This window comes from Microcaecilia unicolor, chromosome 1 (assembly GCF_901765095.1).
Source record: "Microcaecilia unicolor chromosome 1, aMicUni1.1, whole genome shotgun sequence".
In the NCBI taxonomy this organism is placed as follows: Eukaryota; Metazoa; Chordata; class Amphibia; order Gymnophiona; family Siphonopidae; genus Microcaecilia; species Microcaecilia unicolor.
Genome location: NC_044031.1, coordinates 620,585,182 through 620,605,427, shown reverse-complemented (window position 1 = coordinate 620,605,427; position 20,246 = coordinate 620,585,182). Strand labels below are relative to the sequence as shown.

At 46.5% G+C, this 20,246-nt stretch overlaps 1 protein-coding gene and 1 long non-coding RNA gene across 6 annotated transcripts in view; both read right to left on the bottom strand.

Annotated features, from left to right (window-relative positions):
• The window catches only part of GPT (glutamic--pyruvic transaminase), a 137,879-nt gene that overhangs the window by 3,533 nt on the left and 114,100 nt on the right, over positions 1–20,246 (bottom strand). The gene's annotated exons all lie outside the window — the stretch shown is intronic.
• LOC115481222 lies at positions 2,156–19,928 on the bottom strand. Its single transcript, XR_003943903.1, has 3 exons — positions 19,917–19,928; positions 14,732–14,736; positions 2,156–2,299 (listed from the first exon to the last, which is right to left on the bottom strand). It is a non-coding gene; the product is annotated as an uncharacterized LOC115481222 (long non-coding RNA).

Genomic DNA, 20,246 nt, shown 5'->3' with positions numbered 1-20,246 from the left:
GATTGAAAAAAGAAGGGGTCCAAGGACAGATCCCTGGGGAACTCCAACAGACAGCGGGATGGGGGTGGAGGAAGATCCATGAGAGTGTACTCTGAAGGTGCAGTGGGAGAGATAGGAGGAGAACCAGGAGAGGACAGAGCCCTGGAACCCAAATGAGGACAGTGTGGCAAGAAGTAAATCATGATTGACAGTGTCAAAAGCGGCGGATAGATCAAGGAGGATAAGGATGGAGTAGTGGCCTCTGGATTTGGCAAGGAACAGGTCATTACAAACTTTAGAGAGTGCTGTTTCTGTCGAGTGTAGAGGGCGAAAACCGGATTGAAGTGGATCGAGGATGGCCTGAGAGGAGAGGTAATCAAGGCAGCGACTGTGAACGGTGTGCTCAAGTATTTTGGAGAGGAAGGGTAGGAGGGAGATAGGGCGGTAGTTGGAGGGAGAGGTAGGGTCAAGTGATGGTTTTTTGAGGAGAGGTGTGACTACGGCGTGCTTGAAGGTGTCAGGGACAGTTGCAGTGGAGAGAGAGAGGTTGAGGATATGACAGATGGAGGGGTGACAGTATGAAAGATGGTGTTAAGTAAGTTGGTGGGGATGGGATCAGAGGAACAAGTTGTGCATTTCAAGGAGGAAAGAAGGCGGGCGGTTTCCTCCTCGGTGATATCAGGAAAGGAGGAGAAAGAGTTGGTTGGTTGGTTGAGGAAGAGGGTTGAAGAGTGAAGAGGAGGAGGTGGCTTGGTAGTGAATTCAAGGTTGATCTTTTGCACCTTGTCGCGGAAGTAGTCAGCCAGTGATTGAGGAGAGAGTGAGGGGGGTGGGTGGGAGCGGAGGGCACTTTGAGGAGGGAGTTAAGGGTGGCGAAGAGACGACAAGGGTTAGAGCTGAGAGAATTGGTCAATTGGGTGTAGTAGTCCTGTTTGGCAAGGAATAGGGAGGACTGGAAGGAGGATAGCATGAATTTGTAATGAAGGAAATCTGAATAGGTGTGAGATTTCCTCCAGAGGCATTCAGCAGATCGGGCACAGGAGCGAAGGTAACGGATGCAAGGGGTCAACCAGGGCTGGGGATTAGTACGCCTTGTGGGATGGGAGATGGATGGTGCGAGGGTGTCCAGAGCAGAGGAGAAAGTGGCATTGTAAGCGGAGACAGCCTCTTCGACAGACTCGGAGGACATGATGGAGGGGAGGAGATTAGAAATACTAGAGGATAAGGTGGGAGGGTCAATAGCCTGGAGATTCCTGGAAGTAGTGGTTAATGTTGGGCGGGGCTGAGGGGGGTGGAGAAGTGTGAAGGTGATCAGGTGATGATCAGAGAGAGGAAGGGCTGAGGCATGGAAATTGGAGGGTGAGCCGGAAAAGGAGAGGACGAGGTCAAGACAATGGCCATTTTGGTAAGTAGGGGTGATGGAGCACAGCTAGAGGTTGAAGGAGGTAGTTAGAGTGAGGAACTGAGAAGCGTGAGAGTCGGATGGGTCATCAGCGTGTATGTTAAAGTCTCTGAGAATGAGGGACGGAGATGAAGGATCAAGAAAAACAGAAAGCCAGGCATCGAAGTCAGTGAGGAAGGAAGAGAGAGATTTATCAGGGGGGCGGTAAATGACTGCAACTCTGAGTGGCAGCGGGTACAATAGACGGACGGAGTGAACTGCAAAGGATGAGAAGCAGTGAGATTGCGGTAGGAGGAGGGGTTGAAAACTACAGGCGGGTGAGAGTAGTAACTCAACACCTCCTCCGCGGCCGACTGGGCGGGGAGTGTGGGAGAAACAGTAACAAAATATCATCTGCAGAAATGTAATATGAAATCCTTAGAGACTTTGGAATCTCACCTAGAGGACAGAGACAAGTTAATAGAATGGATGATAATAGGGAGACCAGAGTGACTCCTTGAGCCATTGACCAAACAGATCATTTATCGTTTATTTATTTACTATACCGTCACTTACTGCATAGCAAGTCAGAACTGTTTACAAGTCAAAAAATTGTACAATGACAACACAAATTAATTGAAACTAGGAATTCCATTGTATGATAGGAAAGAACAAACAAAACTTCCACACCAAAGATAGTAACACAAGCACTCATTCTCAATACAGTCATACATAATAACCTAATATTAACATCTCCTTACAACAGTCTAAAGCACTCTAGGTACCTGTGTGGTCTTCCTACTAAAATGTAGCTTTAAATATCAAAGGCCGTTTGGTAAAAATGAATTTTCAAAGCTTTACGGAAAAGGGAGTATGATTGTTCTAACCTAATTGACTGTGGTAGAGAGTTCCATAATGCTAGGGATAAAAAGAAGAATGCTGATGCATGGGTTGATTCCCATCTAGCCCTTGAAGGTGGGGGTATAACTAGTCTATTGTCTGTAAGTGAACGGAGCGTTCGCGTCGGTGTGTGTGGAATAGTTAGGGTTGCAAGGTAAGATGGGGCTGCTATATAAAGCGCTTTATGTGTCAGAATAAGAACTTTAAATTTTACTCTGAAGTCTATCGGAATTCAATGAAGACAGTGTAAGAGAGGAGTGGTCCTATCATATTTTGAGGCTCGACAGATAATACGGGCAGTTATATTCTGAATAGTTTGTAAACGTTTTAGGTTAGTTTTCATAATGCCAGTATAAATACTGTTACAGTAATCATATTGTGTTATAATATAAGAATATGCTAGAGTATATGGGGATTCTTTTTCTATAGAATTCCTGATGGCGCGTAATTGTCGAAGGAATTAAAGTTTTTTCACAACATTGGATATCTGATCATTGAAAGAGAGAGCAGAGTCTATAATCACACGTAGGTATCTGAAAGACTGCACTGGAACGATCTGCCTATCAAATAATGTTGTAATTAAGGATAGCTCAAGGACTATGTCATGTTACCCAGGAAGCTATTGTCTGTCACGTCTGTGGCCGTGACCACCCTCATACTTACCCTGTTTCTGGGAGTCAGTGGCTGTGCTGGCTTCTGCTTGTCTCTGTGTCTGTCTCTGTCTTAGTTTCTCTCTGGCTCTGTGTGCTGATTGCCCTACTGAATCTCACCTGTGTGGGCTTTGCCTCTTCCAAGATGGCTGCCGCTTCCTCCTCCTTGCCAGTATCCAAGATGGCTCCCGCTGTTTCTTCCTATGGGATGACTGCTTTGTGTGTCAAGCCTCTGTTTGGTTGCAAGGTGATTGCTGCAGCTGTGGCTCTGGTGTTGATGAGCTTTATTAGTGACTTGGAGACTACAGTCCTGGCCTTTGCATTGCCATTTCCTCCGCAGTGCCTTAGGTCCCGAGGTTAGTGTGCTGTTAGCACCGTTTGCTTTCCTTGTCTTGTGCTCTGTGGGTTTTCAGCCCTTCTGTGTTTATTGTTCTGTGGGCTTCCTACTCTTCTGTGTTATTTGCTTTGTGGGTTTCCAGCTCTTCTGTGTTTTTTGCTCTGTGGGGTTTCTGCCCTTCTGTGTTTATTGCTTTGTGGGTTTCCAGCCCTTCTGTGTTTATTGCTCTGTGGGTTTCCAGCCCTTCTGTGTTTATTGTTCTGTGGGCTTCCTACCCTTCTGTGTTATTTGCTTTGTGGGTTTCCAGCCCTTCTGTGTTTATTGCTCTGTGGGGTTTCTGCCCTTCTGTGTTTATTGCTCTGTGGGTTTTCTGCCCTTCTGTGTTTATTGCTTTGTGGGTTTCCAGCCCTTCTGTGGTTATTGCTCGGTGGGTTTTCTGCCCATCTGTGTTTATTGCTCTGGGGGTTTTCTGCCCTTCTGTGTTTATTGCTTTGTGGGTTTCCAGCCCTTCTGTTCTGTGGGTTTCCAGCCCTTCTGTGACCATTGCTTTGAACCTGCCTACTGCCAGAACCCGGACATTCCCTGCCTGTCTGCCTTGCCATCGCCTAGGGGCCAGGGGGCACTCCTGGACCTTCATTCCGGCGGTTCCTGTAAGTCCTACCGGCTGCCAGAACCTGAGGGCTCAACCCGAGGGGGAAGGCAGTCAAGTGTAGGTGAAGCCTAGGTCCAGGGTGTTCCAGTTCCGCGGGTTCCGCTCCAGTGTGTTCCAGTCCAGCGGGTTTCACTCCTGTATGTTCCTGTCCAGTGGGGCCACTCCAGGGTGTCCAGTCCAGCGGGCCCCACTCCAGTGCGCACCCGTCCGGTGCGTTCCAGTTCCGAGTGTTCCGGTGTAGAACTCCAGTCCGGAGTTCCGGTCCAGTCTTGTCTCATCTCTACCTTGTAGGTGATCTTGCCTGCCACTGCCGCTCCACGGTAGTGGCCCAAGGACTCACGAAACCAGTGCTCCCGGGGAAGAAGCCTGACAGTGTGCCAAGGTCCTCGTGCACGCGACAGAATGCAAAAGCCATGAGTCCGGCAAGATCATCCGCCCAGCGGGGACTACCGTCCATGTCCGAGTTCCTCACGAACCATCCGGAGGTAGTCCTAAATTTGTGGTCCGATCCCTATATCAACCCAATTTTTTCTGTGAATCGTTTTTTGACCCTCCGCGACTACCGGAAGAAACTTTTGTCTGATCCAACCCTGAGAGATACTTTGGAAGCGGCAGCTGAGCGAAAGCGTCTCCAGAGGTGTAGGGTCCGCCATAGCCCAGTTTCGGATATTGATCCATTGACTCAGCTTTATGAATACCGCTACAGACTTCTCGAGGAGCCAGCCCTGCGGGATACTCCAGAAGCGGAGGCTGAACGAATACGCTGTGGAAGGCCCACGCTCGGGGCTTCCCAGCGGGTGGTACAGAACAATCGGGGTGCCCCTCGCAGTTCAGCTCCTGTTCGGGATGTCAAGTCCAGCCAAGCTCCTAAGCCGGTCCGAGGGGTACTTCCTACCAAGCCCCTGACCCCAGTTCAAGTAGCGTGGCCGCTTAAGAGCCTGAGTCCAGTCCAGGGGATGCTTCATACTGAACCTCCAATTCAAGTCCAAGTAACGATGCCACTTAAGGCTCCGAGTTCAGTCCGAGGGAGGCTTTCGATGGAGCCTCGGATTCCTGTTCGAGTGGTGCTCCAGGTCGAGCCTCCAGTCCTCGTTCAACTGGCACGCCCTCTGAAACCTCTGAGTCCTGTCCGTGGGGTGCTTCTGACGGAGCCTCAGATTCCTATGCAAGTGGCGCTCCAGGTCGAGCCTCCAGTCCTCGTTCAAGTGGCACGCCCTTTGAAGTCTCCGAGTCCAGTCCGAGGGAAGCCTTCGATGGAGCCTCAGATTCCTGTGCAAGTGGCGCTTCGGGTCAAGTCTCCGGTTCTTGTTCAAGTGACCCGTCCAGTCAAGCCACTGAGTCCAGTTCGAGGGGGGCTTCTAACCAAGCCTCCGATGCCAGTCCACAGGGTGGTTCAGGTGGCACCTCCGCTTCCAGTCCAGAGGGCACCTCCTATCAAGCTCCTAAGGCCAGTTCGAGTGGTGCTTCAGACCGAGCCTCAGTTAAAGTCCAGTTCGCGGGGCGCTCCCAGCCAAGCTCCTGAGTCCAGTTTGAGGGGTCCTGCCAGTCAAGCTTCTGATTCCAGTCCGGGTTCCAGTCCCGGTTCAACTCCTGTTCAGAATTCCTGTTCCAGTCAAGACTCTGATTCCAGTCCGGGTCCCAGTCCCGGTTCAACTTCTGTTCCAAGTTCCAGTTCCAGCCAAGATGCTGACCCTGCTCCGAGCTCCAGTTCCAGCCAAGATGCTGAGTCCGTTCCTAGTTCCACTTCCAGCCAAGATGCTGAGCCTGCTCTGAGTTCCAGTTCCAGTCAAGCTCCTGACGCACGCCTGGGTTCCAGTCCCGGTTTGCTTCTTGACTCTAGTCCGGGTCCCAGTCCCGGTTTGCTTCCTGAGTTCAGTCTGGGTTCCCTCAGAGAAGGGTTCCTTTTGAACATGGTTCCTCTTGATGCATCCAAGTTCCTGAGTTGGCCCAGCGGTGATTGGAAGGAGCCTCCTGTTGACAAGTTCCGCTCCTGTCTGCCAGTTTTGAACTTCTTTGTGACTTCCAGTCCAGTGATCCATGTCTGGGGGTTGACACCGATCAGAAGGTTTCACCACAGTTACCCCTGGACACCTGACCTCCTCAGGGAGACCGAGAGGGGGGTCTTGAGGAGGGGGTACTGTCACGTCTGTGGCCGTGACCACCCTCATACTTACCCTGTTTCTGGGAGTCAGTGGCTGTGCTGGCTTCTGCTTGTCTCTGTGTCTGTCTCTGTCTTAGTTTCTCTCTGGCTCTGTGTGCTGATTGCCCTACTGAATCTCACCTGTGTGGGCTTTGCCTCTTCCAAGATGGCTGCCGCTTCCTCCTCCTTGCCAGTATCCAAGATGGCTCCCGCTGTTTCTTCCTATGGGATGACTGCTTTGTGTGTCAAGCCTCTGTTTGGTTGCAAGGTGATTGCTGCAGCTGTGGCTCTGGTGTTGATGAGCTTTATTAGTGACTTGGAGACTACAGTCCTGGCCTTTGCATTGCCATTTCCTCCGCAGTGCCTTAGGTCCCGAGGTTAGTGTGCTGTTAGCACCGTTTGCTTTCCTTGTCTTGTGCTCTGTGGGTTTTCAGCCCTTCTGTGTTTATTGTTCTGTGGGCTTCCTACCCTTCTGTGTTATTTGCTTTGTGGGTTTCCAGCCCTTCTGTGTTTTTTGCTCTGTGGGGTTTCTGCCCTTCTGTGTTTATTGCTTTGTGGGTTTCCAGCCCTTCTGTGTTTATTGCTCTGTGGGTTTCCAGCCCTTCTGTGTTTATTGTTCTGTGGGCTTCCTACCCTTCTGTGTTATTTGCTTTGTGGGTTTCCAGCCCTTCTGTGTTTATTGCTCTGTGGGGTTTCTGCCCTTCTGTGTTTATTGCTCTGTGGGTTTTCTGCCCTTCTGTGTTTATTGCTTTGTGGGTTTCCAGCCCTTCTGTGGTTATTGCTCGGTGGGTTTTCTGCCCATCTGTGTTTATTGCTCTGGGGGTTTTCTGCCCTTCTGTGTTTATTGCTTTGTGGGTTTCCAGCCCTTCTGTTCTGTGGGTTTCCAGCCCTTCTGTGACCATTGCTTTGAACCTGCCTACTGCCAGAACCCGGACATTCCCTGCCTGTCTGCCTTGCCATCGCCTAGGGGCCAGGGGGCACTCCTGGACCTTCATTCCGGCGGTTCCTGTAAGTCCTACCGGCTGCCAGAACCTGAGGGCTCAACCCGAGGGGGAAGGCAGTCAAGTGTAGGTGAAGCCTAGGTCCAGGGTGTTCCAGTTCCGCGGGTTCCGCTCCAGTGTGTTCCAGTCCAGCGGGTTTCACTCCTGTATGTTCCTGTCCAGTGGGGCCACTCCAGGGTGTCCAGTCCAGCGGGCCCCACTCCAGTGCGCACCCGTCCGGTGCGTTCCAGTTCCGAGTGTTCCGGTGTAGAACTCCAGTCCGGAGTTCCGGTCCAGTCTTGTCTCATCTCTACCTTGTAGGTGATCTTGCCTGCCACTGCCGCTCCACGGTAGTGGCCCAAGGACTCACGAAACCAGTGCTCCCGGGGAAGAAGCCTGACAGTGTGCCAAGGTCCTCGTGCACGCGACAGAATGCAAAAGCCATGAGTCCGGCAAGATCATCCGCCCAGCGGGGACTACCGTCCATGTCCGAGTTCCTCACGAACCATCCGGAGGTAGTCCTAAATTTGTGGTCCGATCCCTATATCAACCCAATTTTTTCTGTGAATCGTTTTTTGACCCTCCGCGACTACCGGAAGAAACTTTTGTCTGATCCAACCCTGAGAGATACTTTGGAAGCGGCAGCTGAGCGAAAGCGTCTCCAGAGGTGTAGGGTCCGCCATAGCCCAGTTTCGGATATTGATCCATTGACTCAGCTTTATGAATACCGCTACAGACTTCTCGAGGAGCCAGCCCTGCGGGATACTCCAGAAGCGGAGGCTGAACGAATACGCTGTGGAAGGCCCACGCTCGGGGCTTCCCAGCGGGTGGTACAGAACAATCGGGGTGCCCCTCGCAGTTCAGCTCCTGTTCGGGATGTCAAGTCCAGCCAAGCTCCTAAGCCGGTCCGAGGGGTACTTCCTACCAAGCCCCTGACCCCAGTTCAAGTAGCGTGGCCGCTTAAGAGCCTGAGTCCAGTCCAGGGGATGCTTCATACTGAACCTCCAATTCAAGTCCAAGTAACGATGCCACTTAAGGCTCCGAGTTCAGTCCGAGGGAGGCTTTCGATGGAGCCTCGGATTCCTGTTCGAGTGGTGCTCCAGGTCGAGCCTCCAGTCCTCGTTCAACTGGCACGCCCTCTGAAACCTCTGAGTCCTGTCCGTGGGGTGCTTCTGACGGAGCCTCAGATTCCTATGCAAGTGGCGCTCCAGGTCGAGCCTCCAGTCCTCGTTCAAGTGGCACGCCCTTTGAAGTCTCCGAGTCCAGTCCGAGGGAAGCCTTCGATGGAGCCTCAGATTCCTGTGCAAGTGGCGCTTCGGGTCAAGTCTCCGGTTCTTGTTCAAGTGACCCGTCCAGTCAAGCCACTGAGTCCAGTTCGAGGGGGGCTTCTAACCAAGCCTCCGATGCCAGTCCACAGGGTGGTTCAGGTGGCACCTCCGCTTCCAGTCCAGAGGGCACCTCCTATCAAGCTCCTAAGGCCAGTTCGAGTGGTGCTTCAGACCGAGCCTCAGTTAAAGTCCAGTTCGCGGGGCGCTCCCAGCCAAGCTCCTGAGTCCAGTTTGAGGGGTCCTGCCAGTCAAGCTTCTGATTCCAGTCCGGGTTCCAGTCCCGGTTCAACTCCTGTTCAGAATTCCTGTTCCAGTCAAGACTCTGATTCCAGTCCGGGTCCCAGTCCCGGTTCAACTTCTGTTCCAAGTTCCAGTTCCAGCCAAGATGCTGACCCTGCTCCGAGCTCCAGTTCCAGCCAAGATGCTGAGTCCGTTCCTAGTTCCACTTCCAGCCAAGATGCTGAGCCTGCTCTGAGTTCCAGTTCCAGTCAAGCTCCTGACGCACGCCTGGGTTCCAGTCCCGGTTTGCTTCTTGACTCTAGTCCGGGTCCCAGTCCCGGTTTGCTTCCTGAGTTCAGTCTGGGTTCCCTCAGAGAAGGGTTCCTTTTGAACATGGTTCCTCTTGATGCATCCAAGTTCCTGAGTTGGCCCAGCGGTGATTGGAAGGAGCCTCCTGTTGACAAGTTCCGCTCCTGTCTGCCAGTTTTGAACTTCTTTGTGACTTCCAGTCCAGTGATCCATGTCTGGGGGTTGACACCGATCAGAAGGTTTCACCACAGTTACCCCTGGACACCTGACCTCCTCAGGGAGACTGAGAGGGGGGTCTTGAGGAGGGGGTACTGTCACGTCTGTGGCCGTGACCACCCTCATACTTACCCTGTTTCTGGGAGTCAGTGGCTGTGCTGGCTTCTGCTTGTCTCTGTGTCTGTCTCTGTCTTAGTTTCTCTCTGGCTCTGTGTGCTGATTGCCCTACTGAATCTCACCTGTGTGGGCTTTGCCTCTTCCAAGATGGCTGCCGCTTCCTCCTCCTTGCCAGTATCCAAGATGGCTCCCGCTGTTTCTTCCTATGGGATGACTGCTTTGTGTGTCAAGCCTCTGTTTGGTTGCAAGGTGATTGCTGCAGCTGTGGCTCTGGTGTTGATGAGCTTTATTAGTGACTTGGAGACTACAGTCCTGGCCTTTGCATTGCCATTTCCTCCGCAGTGCCTTAGGTCCCGAGGTTAGTGTGCTGTTAGCACCGTTTGCTTTCCTTGTCTTGTGCTCTGTGGGTTTTCAGCCCTTCTGTGTTTATTGTTCTGTGGGCTTCCTACCCTTCTGTGTTATTTGCTTTGTGGGTTTCCAGCCCTTCTGTGTTTTTTGCTCTGTGGGGTTTCTGCCCTTCTGTGTTTATTGCTTTGTGGGTTTCCAGCCCTTCTGTGTTTATTGCTCTGTGGGTTTCCAGCCCTTCTGTGTTTATTGTTCTGTGGGCTTCCTACCCTTCTGTGTTATTTGCTTTGTGGGTTTCCAGCCCTTCTGTGTTTATTGCTCTGTGGGGTTTCTGCCCTTCTGTGTTTATTGCTCTGTGGGTTTTCTGCCCTTCTGTGTTTATTGCTTTGTGGGTTTCCAGCCCTTCTGTGGTTATTGCTCGGTGGGTTTTCTGCCCATCTGTGTTTATTGCTCTGGGGGTTTTCTGCCCTTCTGTGTTTATTGCTTTGTGGGTTTCCAGCCCTTCTGTTCTGTGGGTTTCCAGCCCTTCTGTGACCATTGCTTTGAACCTGCCTACTGCCAGAACCCGGACATTCCCTGCCTGTCTGCCTTGCCATCGCCTAGGGGCCAGGGGGCACTCCTGGACCTTCATTCCGGCGGTTCCTGTAAGTCCTACCGGCTGCCAGAACCTGAGGGCTCAACCCGAGGGGGAAGGCAGTCAAGTGTAGGTGAAGCCTAGGTCCAGGGTGTTCCAGTTCCGCGGGTTCCGCTCCAGTGTGTTCCAGTCCAGCGGGTTTCACTCCTGTATGTTCCTGTCCAGTGGGGCCACTCCAGGGTGTCCAGTCCAGCGGGCCCCACTCCAGTGCGCACCCGTCCGGTGCGTTCCAGTTCCGAGTGTTCCGGTGTAGAACTCCAGTCCGGAGTTCCGGTCCAGTCTTGTCTCATCTCTACCTTGTAGGTGATCTTGCCTGCCACTGCCGCTCCACGGTAGTGGCCCAAGGACTCACGAAACCAGTGCTCCCGGGGAAGAAGCCTGACAGTGTGCCAAGGTCCTCGTGCACGCGACATTGTCTTATCCGGGTTTAATATCAGATGATGTTCGGAAAGCCATCTGGCAACCTCACAGAGACAGTCCTGGACTGGCTTCAAATCCACGGTGGATAAATTTACATAGTGAATCAGAGGAAAATAGTCAGCATAGGAATATGAACTATTACCTAAGGAGTAAGGACTAAATGAGCAAATGCAATGGATGAGAGTGATCCTTGATGGTGCACCGACAACACTCTACTTTCCAAAAAACCTGTAAAGCACCTGACATCATCACCATCCACTTCAGTAGAATTTATGTGCAGTAACAGTAGGGCATGTGCGACCAGGTCAAAAGTCACCAACAAATTTAACTGCATTACAAAAGCTTGTTGGCCTTTATCATTACATTGCAACCATTTCAGTTCTGTATAAACTTTGAAAACCTAATTGACCTGCCTCTAAAATGTCATAGTCAGATAAATATGTCTGGAACGTCAGTGATGTCCACCAAAACTGGAAGGTTGGTGATTGGTCGACAACTGAAGCATTGACGTATCTCCTTTCCATAGAGGGGTAAGAATGATCTGTCCAAGTTGAGAGAAGCAAAACTAGTCCATAACCTGATTTATCTAGCCATAAACTCTCTGGATAAGAACCATGTTGAAATTACCCTTAATGAATTTTCACATTTATCTTTGAACATGGTACAACAATACAAAAAAGAACAAAAAAAATAGTAACAATTTACTGAGAGCCCACCATAAAGCAGCTCTAGTAGTGTGTGTCAAACAAGTAGTCGTATTAATATTCTGATGTAATTTCTCCACTTTTTCTTGAAAGAAATGCACAAAACCTTCTAAGAGTATCAACTGAAAAATGGCCAGATTTTCTAGAAAATGTTTTACTCACTTTGAAAAGTTCTCTCACATTTTTCTTTCCACCTGCAATTAAGGACGTATCATAAATTTTCTTCTCTTCCTTTATCATTTGCCAAACTAATGTACAGCTCTCGTCTCTTGCCAGAGGCTCTAATGGTGCCTTACACACCCTCTTTTTGGCTTGTAACTTAGTATTATACCAAGGGCACACCCTTTTCCTTGGAGTTTTCAATCTTAAAGGAGTTACTGTATCCAGAGTTATTTGTAAAGTATCATTCCAAGTGTAACAAGGAAGATGCTGTGCAGGTAACTGAAAAAATATCTAACTTTAAGTACCCCCTTCCCAAACTGTACTTCCAGTATCTTACTCCGGACCTAGACCATGCTTAATCTCTGGCCTAAGATTTCCTGTGTCCATCAACTGAACTCTTTATACAAATTCTTTAAGTGCATGATCAGACCAAATCAAATTAGCAAAGGCACAAAAATCTATTAATGTCTCTCCGGAAGAATTACAAGAAGATAATTGCATCCAATCCCTCCTATAAGGGAGCTGACTAACCTAAACTCTTGAGGACAGTGGAAAAGGAGGCTACCTTTGACTTTGTGAAGTCTATGGAATTCTGGAAAATCAATAACCACTACCCCTCCCCCGTCCCCTGGTGGTCTAAAATCACTAATACACCAATCTGACGTTGAACTGGATGTAATTAATCTGAACTGTAAAACTTCCAATTCTAGTTGATCAACCTTTTCAACTTTTAAAGACTTGTTAACGGTGACCCCCTCCCCTCATTTACCCACCATAGAAGAGCCAAAGAATATCCCAGAGGGAAAATGGCACATTCAGTTATGCATCTAATCCCAGCTGCCTTTCTCCCACAGAATCCCTAATGAGATCAATTTTATTACACGCAGTTAAAATAACACACTGGTAGAGAGGCCATATTCATCGTGTGCTATTGAAAGTAAAATGAGCAATGTTTTTCACATAACAGTCTCTCCTTTTTCTAATATAATATGATTGCCCACCACATTTTCCATTATCCATTAGTACCAAAATAGAAGATTGAACTTAAACACAATCAATTAAAAGTTCCAAATTCCTCTGCCTAAACCCTGGATTCCATTTCTGCTACAAATATTTCTCCTTCCTCAGTATACAGTAATATCCGTGTTAAAACGGCTCAAGTCCAAATTACCAATTTCAATTATAATTGACAACAAAAATCTGACCACTAGGATTTTGATATACTGCCTTTCTGTGGTTACAATTGAAGCAGTTTACATATTATATATAGGTACTTATCCTGAACCTGGGAGAATAGGGGTTAACTAACTTGTCCAGAGTCACAAGGAGCTTCAGTGAGAATTGAACCCAGTTCCTCTGGTTCTCAGGCCACTGCACTAACCATTAGGCTACTCCTCCACTCTGCTAAATCTCTTTTTAAATTCTTCTATCCCACACTATCTCCAAATCCAGGCAGCTAACAATAAAAACTTAGATAATGACACATAAAAGAAAAAAACAGTTACAACAGACGGACATAGCGAAGTCCATATAAACTTAAATCTGTTTGCTGCTAAATGATTCATATCATAAGTTCTGATAGATCATAAATTACATTGCACATGCATTATTAATGTGAAGAGACTGGTTGAAAAAGATGAGCTATCTGCTGTTTTCTAACTGATAGCAATGGTGTACTGAATGTAAGCTGTGTAGGAGGGAATTCCACAGAACTGGGCCTGCAATCATAAGAGTCTCCATCTACGTCCAACCTGATATGCCAAAAAGAAGGCCACTGAACAACACATAGAGGGTTCAAAGCACAGAACACAGTCCAAAGCACGAAAAGTACCAAGAGCCTTCAAAAACAGGACAAGTCCTTTTATTCCACAGCGTAGATCAATCTTGTATATCAAAGACTCAATCTTGTACATCAATGACCCGACACGGGTCGTGTTTCGGCACACCAGCGCCTGCGTCAGAGGTCATTCGATATGAAAAGTCCAATATGAACATGCCCAGCATCTCAGCTGAAGACAAAAAATAGGAACCTTGTCCCAACACTTATTCAAAATATCACAGCATGGCATAGCCCTGTGAGTAGGGAAAGACTACAATTGAGTCAGATCTGGTACATGCCTGTTTACAACCTGATGTGGTAATTTTAGCCCCTGAAGCAGCCATTTGGCAAATCTTGGCCAAGTTGGGCTCTCTGTTGAAAACAGTCCACTCTTGTTGCATAATAAAGGTGTTTTTGTATTATTTTGGACTTCTGCAGTCTTTTTGTGGTCTGCTCACCATTTCCTTCAATTGAGCATCTTGAGCAGATTGGAGAACTCGGGTTGGGGTATATGGTGTGACTAAGGAGGCAAGGTAAGCTGGGGTGTTGGCAAAGCGGGCCTTATGGGCTAGGATAAGGATTTCAAATTGGATCATGAAAGCAATTGGGAGCCAGTGGTGATGGATCAATAAGGAAGTAATATGGTCATATTTCCTTGCATGTGATAGAATTCAAATAGCAAGGTTTGGGACAGATTGTAAAAGTTTATCCAACCAGCACTAAGACTGGCATAGACTACATTACAATAGTCAAGTTGAGAGATGACTAATAAATAGAGAAGGGTCAAGCAGGACAATTTATCAAGGAAACTATGAAATGAGATTTAATGACAGTGGCCACCTGTAAGTCAATGGATAATTGTTGATTGAGATGTACTCCTAAGTGTCCACTAAAGTGATGTAGCATGAATAGTGGGAGTAATGGAAGGATGAAAGGACCAACCAGTGATCCAAGACACACCAGTCTTGGCAGGATTAAGAATAAGGTGATGGCCAAGAAATTAATAAGAATATCATCTGCATAGAAGTAGGCAGTAATAGAAAGATTTTTGAATAAGGGTCACCAGAAGGCTGAGAAATATGGGAGGTGAGCTAAAACAGAGCCTTGAGACACACCACATGGCAGAAAATGTGAGAAAGAGCTGGAAGTGGGTAATGATACAGTATAAGACATAGTAACATAGTAACATAGTAGATGACGGCAGAAAAAGACCTGCGCGGTCCATCCAGTCTGCCCAACAAGATAAACTCACATGTGCTACTTTTTGTGTATACCTTACCTTGATTTGTACCTGTCCTTTTCTGGGCACAGACCATATAAGTCTGTCCAGCACTATCCCCGCCTCCAAACCACCAGTCCCGCCTCCCACCATCGGCTCTGGCACAGACCGTATAAGTCTGCCCAGCACCATCTCCGTCTCCCACCACCGGCTTTGCCACCCAATCTCGTCTAAGCTCCTTAGGATCCATTCCTTCTGAGCAGGATTCCTTTATGTTTATCCCACGCATGTTTGAACCAATTGGAAAGGTAGGAGGCAAACCACTGAAGGACAGTCCCAGCCATATCTGAGTCAGACAGTCAAGATAGTAGCAGGCCAGGGTCATCCCAGTCAAACACCGAGGTGAGATCTAGAGAGTCTGTCGAGGCCACTTTTCCACTCTTGAATGCACTATAGAGTTCATTAATCAGAGCTGTTAGAAGGGTTTCTGGGCTATGGCTGGGTCTAAAAACCTGACTGGTGTAGGTGGAGTACGTGGGAATGCTTAATGTGCTAAAGAATCTGAGAGAAAACTAGTTTCTTGGCAAGTTTTGACAGGTAGATCAAGGTAGAAATAGGCATATAATTAGATAGTACAGAAGGATCCAAAGAGGGCTTCTTCAGGATGAGGCAACTGAGGGCCTTTTCCAGGAAGGGGGAACTGTACTGTTGGACTTTTCTGATACTGTATCATGGTAGTCCTATTACTAGGATTCAATTTACCATTTCCAAGTTTACCTCATTGATTATATCTATGCTTATGTTTGGCTATTTTACTATTGTTATGCTGTTCACAAAATTTTTAATTTTATGTCAAGCTGTATCTGCTGTACACCACCTTAAGTGAATCTCTTCATAAAGGCAGTAAATAAAATCCAATAAACAAGCAAATAAATCTTTATTTTGTGTATCACACGAAGAAAGAGAAGATCTTCAAGTACCAAGCAATGCAGTCAGAGACCAAGAAAATACGGCAGAAAGTACAGAAATACTCCCCATTGATTTGGGAGTTACTGGTTTGATTAAAAGGAATTTTCAAACACACCCAGATAAGTTGCCTATACATGAGTCTGTGTCCCATAAATGGCAAAGACTGAAAGAAGATTAGCCAAATCCAGCAAGGGGGAACTGAGGCCGATGCCAGACAGTTTTCTACGGTCTATATCCCGCAAAAGACAGGTGAAGCTTCGGGAACTCCAGTGTTGTAGATCACTTTATTGTCACATGCTGCAAGCGAGGGTGCTGTGCAGTTCAGGGAGGGAAGGGAAGACATCTTGACTGGTAAGTTGAATACTGTCAGCAATACTTGGGGAAGACATGTGGTTAGAATCAAGACTCCATAATGTTTGGCTGCCTATATATGGTTGGCATGGTGGAGACTTGAGTGTTCAAGCATGGGTGACTGGGGCCCACACAGAGTGGTGACAGCAGCTCTAGCTACCTTGTTGGGCAGACAGGATGGAACGTGTAGGTCTTTATCCGCTATCATTTATTGTGTTATTTTGCATCTTATGGACTCTTGCCTACTCTTTGGTCCAATGCAAGATGAGTGTTAACATTAAATTTGAAAAGCTGAGATCATACTCCACATATCCTTTCTTTACAGTCAAGGTAAGAACACAACTAATTCATTTGGTGACATTGCCCCAAGAGATCTAGTGAGGAGACCAGGATAAGGGACCCACTCGGTACCAAACCAGCAAAAAGACAAAGGAGTTACCAGAAAAGCCTGCCTCCTTTGCAAATTCTACCCCTGATGTTTTGTGAATTGAGTCTGATTTCTGCACTTTTGCCATTTTCTTCTGTAAATGTCTTAAGTGAAAGCCTCAAAATAAAGGTTTTATTTATTCATTGGTCTGGACTGTACTGGAATTTTTCTGAGTTTGGAGCAGTGCAGTTTCCTCAGTTTGATTAGGCAGTCAGTGTCTTGAGACATACGATTCCTCCCTTTGACCCCTTGCCTACTAGAACCCCTTTCAAAGATTTTTACAAATTCTTTCTATACCCTATGGCAGTGGTATTTACTCCCCGCCAACAGGTCAGGTTTTCAGAATACCCCCCAATTAATATATATGAGAGAGACTGGCATACAATGGAGGCAGTAGGAATGCAAAGGTCTCTCATGCATATTCCTTTAGGGATATCCTAAAACCTGACTCAAGAACTGACAGCAAAGATCAAGGCCCTATGGGATTGACATCCAATACATCACCTCCAGCAAGAGCCAGGTTACATACACTTTCAAAGTGATGCTCCAGAGTGAAAGTGCAGAATTGGAACTCATCATAAAGCTTGATCCACCACCCTAAGCCTAAAGAGGGACAATAGTTTCAAGGCCCACTAGGGATGTGAATGGACTTACCTACTCTAATATCATCCTGCCCTGGTTTCACTCACCCAGCACAGTTGGTAGTTAGATGAACCATGCTGCTATTATCACTCCTTTTCCACCCTTTACCCTCTACTTTTACAAGCCCTTTCCATACTCTGTATCTTCTCTCCCCACCCACCCACCCAACCAACCATCGTCAAATATCTTTATCCTCCATGGTTTCTAGGCCTGAAAAGTTCAGGCCTCAATAAATTGGTTGGTTTATAAAGTGCAACCTGCCTCTGGCATTTTCACTGCTCCAGACTAACATGGCTCTTCCCTCTGAAAGTTCACATATATTTTCAAAAACTAATTAAGAATGGAAAAAAAAAAACCCAAACTCTTTATTGCATAGATCTTCACACCCTTTGCCATCATGACTCAGATCAGCACTGTTTTCTAAAAAAATATCTTAACAAGGCCCATAATAAGTTAGATAGCACATCTGTGACTAATCACAGTAGCTGACCTGCTTGAAATATTCCTGGACGACCACATGAGCTGTTTCTGTTGAATGAAGTGAATTTGAAGCAAAGTTCTAAACATGTTGAACATGTAAATGTCAAAAGAACTCCAGGATAAAGTTATACAAAGATAAAGATGGGGAAACGCACGTGAAAATGTTAGCATTTCTGAAGATCCTCAGGGCACTGTCAGGTCCATCACTGTAAAATGGAAACAGTTTAGAACCACCAAGATGCTGTCTCAGTTAGGCTATCTTTCCAGAGTCAGTAGCCATGTATTAAGAAAACTGCTGAGAAAGGACACCGAGGCCTAAGATTACTTTAAAACTACAGAGGTCTGGTTTAAACTGGAGAAAATGTTGTCTGTTCAACAGTTTCAAGATAACCTAACAAACATGACATGAATAGGAGGGTGGCAAGAGGGAAACCACTACTAAAGAAAGGCCATATGAGAAGCCACGTAGCATTTGCAAAGAAACTCTTAAGGGACACTGCACACACGTAGAAGGATTTGTGTCTGATGAGGCCAAAGTGGAACTTTTTGGCCTCAATGCTCATTGATATGTGTAGCATAAAACAAACGCATAATTTCAACCAAGTACCCATAAACTAATACAATGTCTATAAACATCAAAATGACTTTTATATTTTTATGTGGGGTTTTTTTTTTTACCTCGGCAATGCAACTCAATGGTCTCAACTTTGCCATTGAGCATTACACATCAAAATCGTCACTGCTCAATTTTTAAAATTTTTACCTAAAAAATATATACTCATCTTGTTTTGACGCAAAAAGTCGGCTAGGGGATACTGTTCCAACATGGCACATGTTTTGCAGATGCTGTATCTGACTGAGACTGAATAGAAGACGGTTGGGTCTGGCTGCTTAATCTGTCAAACATGTGCCATGTCGCAACAGTATCCCCTAGTCGACTTCTTGCTTCAAAATGAGTACATATTTTTATCAATGAAGAGCTATAAACTTGAAAACCAAAAGTTAAAAATTTAAAACATTGACCAGTGCTGATTTTGATGTGTAATGCTCATTGGCAAAGTTGATACAATTGAGTTGCAGCATTGCCAAAGTCAAAAAAATATATAAAAATATAAAAATCATTTTGATGTTTGTAGAAATTGTATTAGTTTTATGGGCACGGTTGACATTATTTATTTGAGTGGTGTCTATTGAGATCTTCATTGCTTGGGAATGGTTTCAGCATAAAACAATCACAGCATCTTATCTCGCTAACACCATTCTGGTAGTGAAGCCTGGTAGTGGCAGCATTATGCTGTGGGGAGGCTTTGCAGCAAGGAGACAAGGAGGCTTCTGAAGATCAAAAGAAAGATGGATGGTGGAAAGCAAAGGCAGAACCCGGACAAACACTGCTCCAGTCTGCCGTAGACCTAGACAGGGGAGCAGGACAATGATGCTAAGCACAAAGCAAACACAACAATTGAGTGGCTCAGCAAGAAGAAAGTGAATGTCATTGAAAGACCCAGTCTAAGCCCAGATCTGAATCCATTGGGAAATCAGTAGCAAAACATTACAGTTCACAAACAATCTCCAGCCAACCTGAAAGAACGCCAGCTAGTCAACCCAGAAGAATTGGCAAAAACTGCTCCATTCTACTGTGCAAAGTTCATAGACATTTACCCAAAACATCTCATGACTGCAAAATGGGCTTCCATCAAACACTGAATCAAGGGGTGTGAACTTACATAGTCAGACACTTTAGTTTCTTATTTTTACTTATTTTCTCAATATTTCTATAATTTTTCTTTAATGCTGGAAATGTAGAGTATGTTGTGTAGATCAGCGAAATAAACTCCTACTTTAATGCATTTAGAATTGTATTTTTTAGACAGCAAAATGTGAAAAGTGTACAAGGGTATGAAGACTTTTACAAGGCTCTGTATATATAAAAACACATTTATTTTATTTCATCTCCATCTGAAATACGGATTTCATATCATCTCTAAACAGCCGTATGCTTCCCTTTCATGTTTTTCCCAATATCACTTATAAAGATATTGAAGAGGACTAGACTTAGCACCAATCCTTGTTGTACTCCACTGATCACTTTCTCATAACCAGAACCCTGCTGACTACTTCTCTCTGAGTCCTGTTACTCAACCAACTTCTCACCTTGTTTACAATCTTTCTTTCAACTCCCAGGCTGACTACTAGTTTGTTCACCAGTCAATGCGAAATAATATCCAAGCCTTTATGAAATCCATATTGGCCACACCTACTGCTCTCCCACCCCTACCCCCACTCTAGATCTACTCTTAACGTCATTTAAAAAATATATTATGTTGGTTTGGCAAGATAAGATTTTTCCCTTGTGAAATCATGTGTCTGTGATCCTGTAAATACTAATCTACCCTACAGAAGTGCTTCTGTTATGTTGTCTATCACTACAGGTCTGGAGTTTTCCACTTCCTCTTTGTTCCCATCCTTGTGGAATGATACTGTATCTGCTCTTCTCCTGTTTTCATTGAGAAGTTGAACAGAGCTGTGAAGGGTATACTTAATACCTCACCATCAGGTCCCAGAGCTTTCTTTACCATCAGTAGTGCCAGTACCTCATCAGTATGTGAAAACATATTTTGCTTAGGTCCATCCTTATCTCCTTATAGTATAAATTCTGAGCTATCTATTTTCTTCTGATCCTCCAGCTCCCCCAGCTTTAATCAGCCTTTTTACTGAAGCTGTCTCTCTCGTCTTGACCTCTTGTTCTAGGTTTGTAGAGGACACATTTTCTTGATAGTAATGAGTTCTGAATCTGTTTTCTTCAAAACCCTGTCTTACCAGCGTACAGCGCTGCGTATGTGTAGTAGCACTATAGAAATGATAAGTA